Source organism: Microtus pennsylvanicus, chromosome 5 (assembly GCF_037038515.1).
Source record: "Microtus pennsylvanicus isolate mMicPen1 chromosome 5, mMicPen1.hap1, whole genome shotgun sequence".
Classification (NCBI taxonomy): domain Eukaryota; kingdom Metazoa; phylum Chordata; class Mammalia; order Rodentia; family Cricetidae; genus Microtus; species Microtus pennsylvanicus.
In genome coordinates, this window is record NC_134583.1 from 86,972,451 (window position 1) to 86,982,403 (window position 9,953).

The 9,953-nt window shown below is 41.3% G+C and overlaps 1 pseudogene; it reads left to right on the forward strand.

Moving 5' to 3' along the window:
- The first annotated feature begins 7,957 nt into the window (after positions 1-7,957).
- On the forward strand, positions 7,958-9,513 carry LOC142849986 (nucleosome assembly protein 1-like 1; annotated as a pseudogene).
- The last annotated feature ends 440 nt before the right edge of the window (positions 9,514-9,953 follow it).

Below are 9,953 nucleotides of genomic sequence, written 5' to 3' on the forward strand. Positions count from 1 at the left end.
CCGAATCATGGGGCTCAGATCTTAAGTGGCTCTAGCCAGCTGCTGTCAGGCTCCATACCATTCATTTGGGTATAGAATTCCCACGCAGTGACCCTGAGTAGCCACTAGCCACAGTCCTTCATATTTTCTCATTAAACATCTCAAAGCACCTTGGCCACCCATGACTGTGCGACTGACTTCTGGGTCCAGTTTGGATACGGCTTCCCTGTTTTCTTGCTCTCCTTGTGTGCATGTTGCTGTTGACCAGTCAGGGACACCTGCGGAATGCACAGTCTGTGATTTACATTGAATAATTCCTTTTACTCTGAGTATATTTTTCAGCATTTAATGATAAAATCAGATTCAAACTGGCCACACAGCTACAGGTGTGCCGTGACACCTACTGGCAGGTAACGGTTATTGTTCCTACTCCAGCTCAAACTCAACCACAGGTAAGATTTATAATTTAAAGTATAAATTATTTAAAATTTAAAAGGGCAAGATTAATGACAGTTTAACAATCCAGGAATTCAATAGCTTTTTTACTTATACCATGTATGATGTTATGCAAGGTTTATATATTTTCCCTCTTACATTCCTCTATTTGATTCTGGGATTTAGCTTTGTCCTTCATATTTTCTCCTTAAAAGCATAGTTTGATAATAGGGCCAAGAATGAGGCACTTTTAGAAATATTGACCAACTAAAAGGGAAACTCAGCACTCTGGAGAAGGATACAACCAATTTGACAAACAAAACCCAGTCAATGACAGAGGGTACTGAGATATTGTCTGAGAGAATTTGTACTGTTGAATGTATTAATCAGACTCTGCCAAAGGATTATGATATATTGACTGATAGAATGTCTCTTCAGGAAGGTAATATGTACGCTATAAAAATTATGTCCCAGGATGAGACCTTATCTTTACTAGACAGACTTCACACCTTGGAATCCTCAATGAGGGCATTAGAACAGAACACGGGACAGGAGATCCAGTCTTTAGAAAAGGCAGTGGTAAAAAAGATTTGAAAAGATTGAGTAATTTATTGAATTTGATGACCAGAGACAAAAGGTACAAAGACAAAATGTAGCCTCATCAATATGTACCAAACTCTGTGATAGCTTACCCAGAGTTCTACCTGCCTTTCTGGTGATATCATCAGAAAGAGCATCTGGCACCAAATACCCTAAGGTAGTCAAAGAATATACATGGGAGCCCATACATATGCATGATCTAAAGAAAAATTAAACAAGCAAATGTATCTTATGGAACATATTCATCCTTCATTAGGGAAATGGTCAAAACGTGGGCTTCAAATAACAAGGCAATACCACATGATTCGATTCAGTTAATCTCAGCAGTCCTAGAAAATGGACCTCGTCTGCTTTGGAAGTGTTATTGGAGAGAAGAAGCAAAAAAAAAATTTACAGCAACAGGGAAAAGCCAAAGGACTTGAGATTTCCCAAGATCAAATTCTGGATGAGGGATTTTACTCTGATCCTCAGGATCAGGCTCTTTACAATGAACACACCTTGTCCCTATGTAGCATAGCAGTTTTAAATGCTTGGGACAGGATTCAGGAATAGGAAAGAGAATTGAATCATATATTAGTGTTAAACAGGGTCAGAGAGAACCCTTTAGTGACTTTTTACAAAGATTAACTAAGGCTATACAAATAGGATTAACACACCCAGAATATATACATGTAATAACTGAATCTTTGGCTTTTGAGGATGGAAACTTAGAATACAAAATGACCCTTGGGACTTTAAAGGTCATATCAGTAACAATGGATGAATGCATCTTGCATACAAAGAATGTTGAGACACTTGACTATAGTACTGAAGCTTGGGTAGGAGAAGCAATTTCCAATGGTATGAGGAGACATCAAAATACAAAATGCTTTAACTGTGGTAGAATAGGACATCTAAGAAGGGATTATAGACAAGGAATTCTAGGAATAATATCGCCTCTGGGAATGGCAGGAATAGGAAGACTCAGCCTTCAGGTATATGTAGGAGGTGTGGCAAAGGCTGACATTGGCCCAATGAATGTAGGTCAACAAAAGACAGACAAGGCAACCCAATACCATCAGGATACTTCTTGGTTGGCCTCTCACAGGCTCCAATGACGAACATGGTCCAATCATTACCAGTTACTGTGGAGAATGTGTCTCACCAGGAAAATTTAAAAATCCAGTACTGTAAAAAACCCATACTGATCTGGATGGGGGGATAGATGTGGAGGATGAAACAAACACCCCAGTGGGACATAGGAAACGTATATTCTAGCAGACTTCTATAAATGATCAAAGCTAAGAGTGTGTATAAATGGTATTTTTATTAAAGGCTTACTAGACACGGGTGCAGATGTAAAATTTTGGCATCAGAATTGGCCTCTTCAAGAGGTAGATGTTCAGTTCCTAGAAATTGGAGCCCTATCTCAAGTGAAACAAAGCATGAGATGGGTCAAATGCACAGGGCCAGAAGGACAGAGAGAAAGACTGAGGCTATATGTAGCTAATATTACAGTGAATTTGTGGGGTCGTGACCTATTGCAGCAGTGGAATACCCAAATTAACATTTCTGCAGCCCAAAAACTTATGTTTCTGGGGAAGCTATTAGAAGATATTATAGACAAAGGTCACCAGTCATTCAGGCTATACAAGAACACAAAGCAATTGACAAACCTTGAGGTACTAACAGCCCTGCCTTTAAGATGGTTAACTGAGAAACCAATAAGGCTTAAACAGTGGCCTTTAACAGAGGAAAAGTTGCAGGCTTTAGAAGAGCTGGTACAAGAGCAAGTAGATGCTCACCGTATTGAAGAATCTACCAGCCCTTGGAAGTTTCCTGTATTTGTTGTTAAAAAGAAATCTGGAGATATATGCTCAAGCTAAATTTGGATTCCTAAATTGTCCCAAATTATGACCTCAGCATCTGCGATGTATCTGTGCCTCAGGAGAGGACATGACCTGCATCCATCAGGAAGCATTGTCTCCCACTGTGAAGAGACTGAATTGTCAACTCCATCACTGAGTCCTGATGTTTTGTGACTCTCATAGGATTCTGACTACATGTTGATGTACTATGTTGGCTCTTGGCTTTGGGCTTTCTGGTGGTTATTCACACTCAGGAGAGTTGTGATGTGCCACCTAGGAAATTAATCTTGGTTTTTTGGTTTTTTTTTTTTTTTGGTTTTTTTTGAGACAGTGTTTCTCTGTGGTTTTGGAGCCTGTCCTGGAACCAGCTCTTGTAGTCCAGGCTGGTCTCGAACTCACAGAGGTCCGCCTGCCTCTGCCTCCCGAGTGCTGGGATTAAAGGCATGCGCCACCACCGCCTGGCGGAAATTAATCTTGTATTATTCATTAGTTTGAGTTTCTGGGAAACATCATATTGTGTGTGTATACACATGTATATTTAAAACTTTCATTTAAATGTCTTTGTCTCTGGGTAGTGTTAGATATCTTATTTTGGTAATTCATTGTTAAAAATTGTGGAGAATTAAAAAGAATTGACCTTTTTTTTAAGACAAAAAAGTGGGTGGTAGGAAAGATGAATGTGTTTTTAAAGATTTTATTGGTGTATTCTGGTGAGGAATACCAAGAAAATGTGTCTTTGGCCATTTCTAAGTATGACATATACAATTTTATATTTATTTGTCCAAGTGTCTTTTGTAAGAGGAGAATAATTAATAAGGAATTATGGATCCATAAAAAAAGAAATCTGGAAAATGGAGAATGTTGACAAATCTTAAAGCTATCAACAAGGATATTCAGCCTATGGGCCCTCTACAATCTGGAATTCCTCTGCCTTCTCTGTTACCAAAGGGATGGCCTCTTATAGTTATTGATTTAAAGGATTGTTTCTGCACTATACCTTTACAAGAAAAGGATAAAGAAAAATTTTCCTTCAGCACATGTGGATAGGGTGAATCCAAATCCTAACTATATGCTAGTCATATTGCCTTCCAGGATATCAGCATTTCAGAGGCAGAGACAGGCAGATCTCTGCGAGTTCGAGCCTAGTCTAGTCTACAGTGGGTTCCAGGACAGGTTCCCAAGCTACAGAGAAACCCTGCCTCAAAAAACTACAAAAAAGGAAGGAAGGAAGAGAGGGATGGAGAAAGAAGAATTCAAACACATCACTAGCAATGAGAGAAACACAGTTATTATCCTTTGCTGAGTTGCAAAGGTGGCTCACTGCCTAGAGTACTTGGTGCTCTTGCAGAGGACCAGGGTTCAGTTCCCAGCACCCATCTGGCAGCTCACAACCATCCGTAACTCCAATTCTAGGGGCTCTCACACTCTTTGTGATCACTGAGGACATGAACATTGTGTTCATACATACATGCAGGCAAAGCACTCACACACATAAAAATCTTTAAAAAACTTTTTTTTTTTAACATTTTGAAATTCCATCTCACCCCAGTCAGAGTACACAACATCAAGAAAGAAAACACAGGAGGATGTCGGGAAAGGATATCTTTTTTTAAAGATTTTATTTATTATATATACAGTGTTCTGCCTGCATGTATGCCTGCACTCCAGAAAAAGGTACCAGATCCCATTACAGATGGTTGTGAGCCACCATGTGGTTGCTGGAATTGAACTCAGGATCTCTGGAAGATCAGGCAGTGCTCTTATCCACTGAGCTATCTGTCCAGCCTGGGAAAGGATATCTTTACTTGTTGTTAGCAGTAGTGTAAACTGGTGTGGCCATTATGGAAGTCAGTGCAGAGGCTTCTCTAAAGGGTAAAAGTTGTGCCAGTGAGATGGCTGGGCAGATAAAGATGCTTGACACTAAATCTAATAAACTGTGTCTGAGCCCTGGGATTCATCAGTAGAATGAGAGAACCAACTCCTATAAGCTGTCCTCTGACCTCCACAATGCATACACCATGCAATGAGCTCACTCACCCACATACATAGCACACACACACACTAAATAAACAAATAAAATCTAAAAAGTGGGAGGTGGTAGCACACCTTTAATCCTAGCACTCTAGAGGCAGAGGCAAGTGGATGTCTGAGTTCAGGGCTAGCCTAGTCTACAGAGTAAGTTCCAGGAGAACCAGAACACAGAGAAACCCTCTTCTGAAAAACAAAACAAAACAACAACACAACAAAAGTAATAAAATATCTTTTGAAAAAAGCACAAAAGCAGAACTGCCATAGCCATATGACCTAGCTAAGTCATACATTCAGAGGTGTCTATACCTACTATTGAGATGCCTGCTCACCCATGTTCACTGCACTCTGTTGTATCTTGTTTGTAATAAAGCTTGCCTGAAGATCAGAGGACAGAGCTAGCCACTATTTAACCATAGAGGTCTGGAGGTCTGTATAGACAGACAGGAAGTGATAAACGGTGTGGGTGAAAAGAGGAATATGAGGCAGGAGGAGACAGTAGTTTGGCCCTTTTTCAGCTGAGGAGTTAGCAAAGTAAGAGTTGACTGTGACTTGCTCCTCTCTCTGATCTTTGAGCATTTGCCCCAATACCTGGCTCTGGGTTTTTATTAATAAGACCAAGGAGATCTTGGGCAGAATTTTACTGCATGAATTCACAAAAAAAAAAAAAGCTGCTTGCTTGCCTGTGGCTTTGCAGCCAATGGCACACTCTGGAGCTGAGCATGGGGTGGGTGGAGGGTGGAGGGTGTCTTCCTCTAGGAGTCACCGCCCTGCTAGCTAAATTTTCTTTTCTCTTTTCCCCAAGCCTCTGATTGGGATTTTCCTGCTGTAGCTTCTCTACAATCTCCAGCTGCCCCCTGGGCTTCTGATGCCACAGGGCTTATCTGCCCTAGACCAGCTGGTTCTGCCTGCAGGCAGCTCCTGCCACGCATGCTTCTTCTGCACAATGCCAGGTGCACTTTTCAGTCAGCTAGCTCCCTCTACCCCATGGCTTGTGGCATCCCCTGAGCCCCCTCCTTGAGCTGCTGCCCTGGTAGGTAGCTGCCTTGACACCTGCTCAGGATTTTACTGTTGTTAAAACCACCACACACTCTCAGCTCACAGCTACACACTAGCAGCTGCAACTGTCCTCAGCCAGGCTGTTTACCACCTGTGTTCTCCACTCAAATGCACCACACAGCAACAGCCTCAAGCAGGTTTAGGGACAACTGGCAATTCTTCATCTTGTTTGCTGTCTGCACATATGTTCGCATGCCAGAAGAGGTTATCAGATGCTATTATTGTGAACCACCATATGGTTGCTGGAAATTGAACTCAGGACCCCTGGAAGATCGGCCAGTTGCTTGTAAACACTGAGCCATCTCTGCAGCTCACAATTGGGAATTCTTAAAAGAGGGAATGAGTTTTAAAGAGAGAGACGGGCTGGTGAGATGACTCAATGGTTAAGAGCACTGACTGCTCCTCCAGAGGCCCCGGGTTCAATTCCCAGCCCCCACATAGCAGCTCGCAGCTGTCTGTAACTCCAGTGCACATGAAATAAATTAAATAAAGTTTAAAAAAAGAATTTCTCCCCCACATTAAAAAATGTGAAAGATGATGGAGTTAGATCTCTCCTCTGAATATACAGTGGATGGTTTAAAATTGGAATAATCAACTGAAGGGATAACCAATTTAACTGGGATCGACATCATGTTAATTATCATTTTGACACTCTTTATTGTTGATTTGATAATTCTTTATTTTTTGTTTGTTTGTTTTTGTTTTTCGAGACAGGGTTTCTCTGTAGCTTTGGAGCCTGTCCTGGAACTCCCTTTGTAGACCAGGCTGGCCTCGAACTCCCAGAGATCCACCTGCCTCTGCCTCCCGAGTGCTGGGATTACAGGCGTGCGCCACCACCGCCCAGCGATTTGATAATTCTTGGTTTATCTCTAAAAGAAAAAAGTCGGTCAGTATGAGTGCAAAATACAGGCCTTAGAAAAACTTAATAAAACAGATTATAGAGATATTGAGATCCAGACAGAGGAATTTAATGGGGAACCAATTTGAGTATTGAATTATAAGATTAGAGAGGAACAGCTTAAGGTTTTCAAGCTACCAACTTTAATTTATCCAGTCACCTTACAGGAACAACTGCCAAATGATAGATATCCCCAAGGCTGTGCAAGAATTAAACAGACTCCCAAAGAAAAAAAAATTTTTTTTTTTGGTTTTTCAAGACAGGGTTTCTCTGTGGCTTTGGAGCCTGTCCTGGAACTAGCTCTGTAGACCAGGCTGGTCTCAAACTCACAGAGATCCGCCTGCCTCTGCCTCCTGAGTGCTGGGATTAAAGGCATGCTGGGATTAAAGGCTAGGTACATTTTCAAGGTCAAACAAACATATTTTAGATAGATAGGTCACCTTCAGACATTTCAGATATCTATAGAATATGGCATTTAAGATGTTTTAGCAACATAGTTTCTTTTTCTTATGACAATGAGACACATCTGCTCCTGGCAGCACCAATCTATTTTAGAGAAAAAGACCGAAGAATCTCCATGTGGAGTTGTTTTCTTTGTGACAAAAGTTAGTCACTGGGCAAGAAAATGCCCTTGCCTCAACTTCTGACAGCATGCTATCAAATTGGACAAAGAGGACACAGAGAGAGTAACTGTCATACCTTTCCAAGACAAGGAGGGACAGTCCTTCAAAAATCCTGCTTCATAGAAAAGTCTATTGAATATTATAGTCCTGTAGGCTGAAGATGGATGCCCCAACATTGCAGAGAAAACTTGGGTGACTGTCCAGGCAGCCAGCTGTTTCTGTCACTTCTCACAGACCTGGGATTAAAGGTATGTGCGGCACTACCTGACCTCTAGTGGCTCTGCACTCTGATCTTCAGGCAAGCTTTACTTGTTAAAACATAATCAAAATATCACTACATTGCTCAAGACAAGATTTACTCTGTGTAGCCCTGGCTGTCCTGGAACTTGGCTAGCTTTAAACTCAGAGATCTGCCTGCCTCTGCCTCCTTAGTGCTGGAATTAAAGACATGGGCCGCTCTTTTAGTGCCATCTGCTCGCGGTGCCACCGCCGCCGCCCTGAGTCACTGCCTGTGCAGCTCCGGCCGCCCGGCTCCGTGTCCGAGCCTCCTGGAACGATATTTGGAGTTCTTACAAGATGGCAGACATTGACAACAAAGAACAGTCTGAACTTGATCAAGATTTGGATGACGTTGAAGAAGTAGAAGAAGAAGAAACGGGTGAAGAAACAAAAATCAAAGCGCGTCAGCTGACTGTTCAGATGATGCAAAATCTTCAGATTCTTGCAGCCCTTCAGGAAAGACTGGATGGTCTGGTAGACACACCAACAGGATACATTGAAAGCTTGCCTAAAGTAGTCAAGAGACGAGTGAACGCTCTCAAGAATCTTCAGGTTAAATGTGCACAGATAGAAGCCAAGTTCTATGAGGAAGTTCATGATCTCGAAAGGAAGTATGCTGTTCTCTATCAGCCTTTATTCGATAAGCGATTTGAGATCATTAATGCAATTTATTAGCCTACAGAGGAAGACTGTGAGTGGAAAGCGGATGAGGAGGAAGAGGTTTCGGAGGAACTGAAAGAAAAGGTCAAGATTGAAGATGAGAAAAAGGATGAAGAAAAAGAAGACCCTAAAGTGATTCCAGAATTTTGATTGACAGCTTTTAAGAATGTTGATTTGCTCAGTGATATGGTTCAGGAGCATGATGAGCCTATTCTGAAGCACTTGAAAGATATTAAAGTGAAGTTCTCGGATGCTGGCCAACCCATGAGTTTCATCTTAGAATTTTACTTTGAACCCAATGAATATTTCACAAATGAAGTGTTAACAAAGACTTATAGGATGAGGTCAGAACCGGATGATTCTGACCCCTTTTCTTTTGATGGACCAGAAATTATGGGCTGTACAGGGTGCCAGATAGATTGGAAAAAAGGAAAGAATGTTACTTTGAAAACCATTAAAAAGGCTGGGCGATGGTGGCGCACGCCTTTAATCCCAGCACTCGGAAGGCAGAGGCAGGCGGATCTCTGTGAGTTCGAGACCAGCCTGGTCTACAGAGCTAGTTCCAGGACAGGCTCCAAAGCCACAGAGAAACCCTGTCTCTAAAAACAAACAAACAAAAAAAAACCATTAAAAAGAAGCAGAAACACAAGGGTCGTGGGACAGTTCGTACTGTGACTAAAACAGTATCCAATGACTCTTTCTTTAATTTTTTTACCCCTCCTGAAGTTCCTGAGAATGGAGATCTGGATGATGATTCGGAGGCTATACTGGCTGCAGACTTTGAAATTGGTCACTTTTTACGGGAGCGGATAATCCCGAGATCAGTGCTGTACTTTACCGGGGAGGCTATTGAGGATGATGACGATGATTATGATGAAGAAGGTGAAGAAGCTGATGAGGTAATGTTTACCAAATGAACAAATAATGCACTGTATAACACATTGAGGAGAAAATTATTGAATGATTAATGTATTCCTTTGCCAGAATCATTGTGTGATTTGGGATAATTTTGGAAAATATGATTTTAGAATTCTACAGCCAAACAATGTATGCATAAGGTTTCAATAAATAAATTGCAAAACTCAAAAAAATAAAATAAAATAAAGACATGGGCCACCACCTGCTGGCTAGTTTGTATTCAAACATACTCTCTATATATCCAGGTATAACAGAAAGGCCAACCCAGCCTAAACTGGTTTGGGATGTGTGTAAATAAGGCAAACTGTGTCTAAATGAACTTTATTTATCAAGTTATGCCTATGCATATACATTAGGTTTGTATATATTTAAAATCGGATGCATGTCAAGCGGCCTGTTCAGTGAGCAAAGATCTACATGGTAGAAGTCTGTCAATCAAAATGAAGAGCCACCCAGATTATGTCTCTAGTAACCAAACTCCTCTTGGAACTCAAAAGGAAGTCCCTAAAATTAACGGGTCCTTGAGTGTCTTCACTCACACGGCTACTGTTGCTTCATAGTAGGTTCTGACCTCTCAAGTTTCCTCACTGCTTTGCCAACATTGCAGGCTTTTACTTCCTTTTTTTT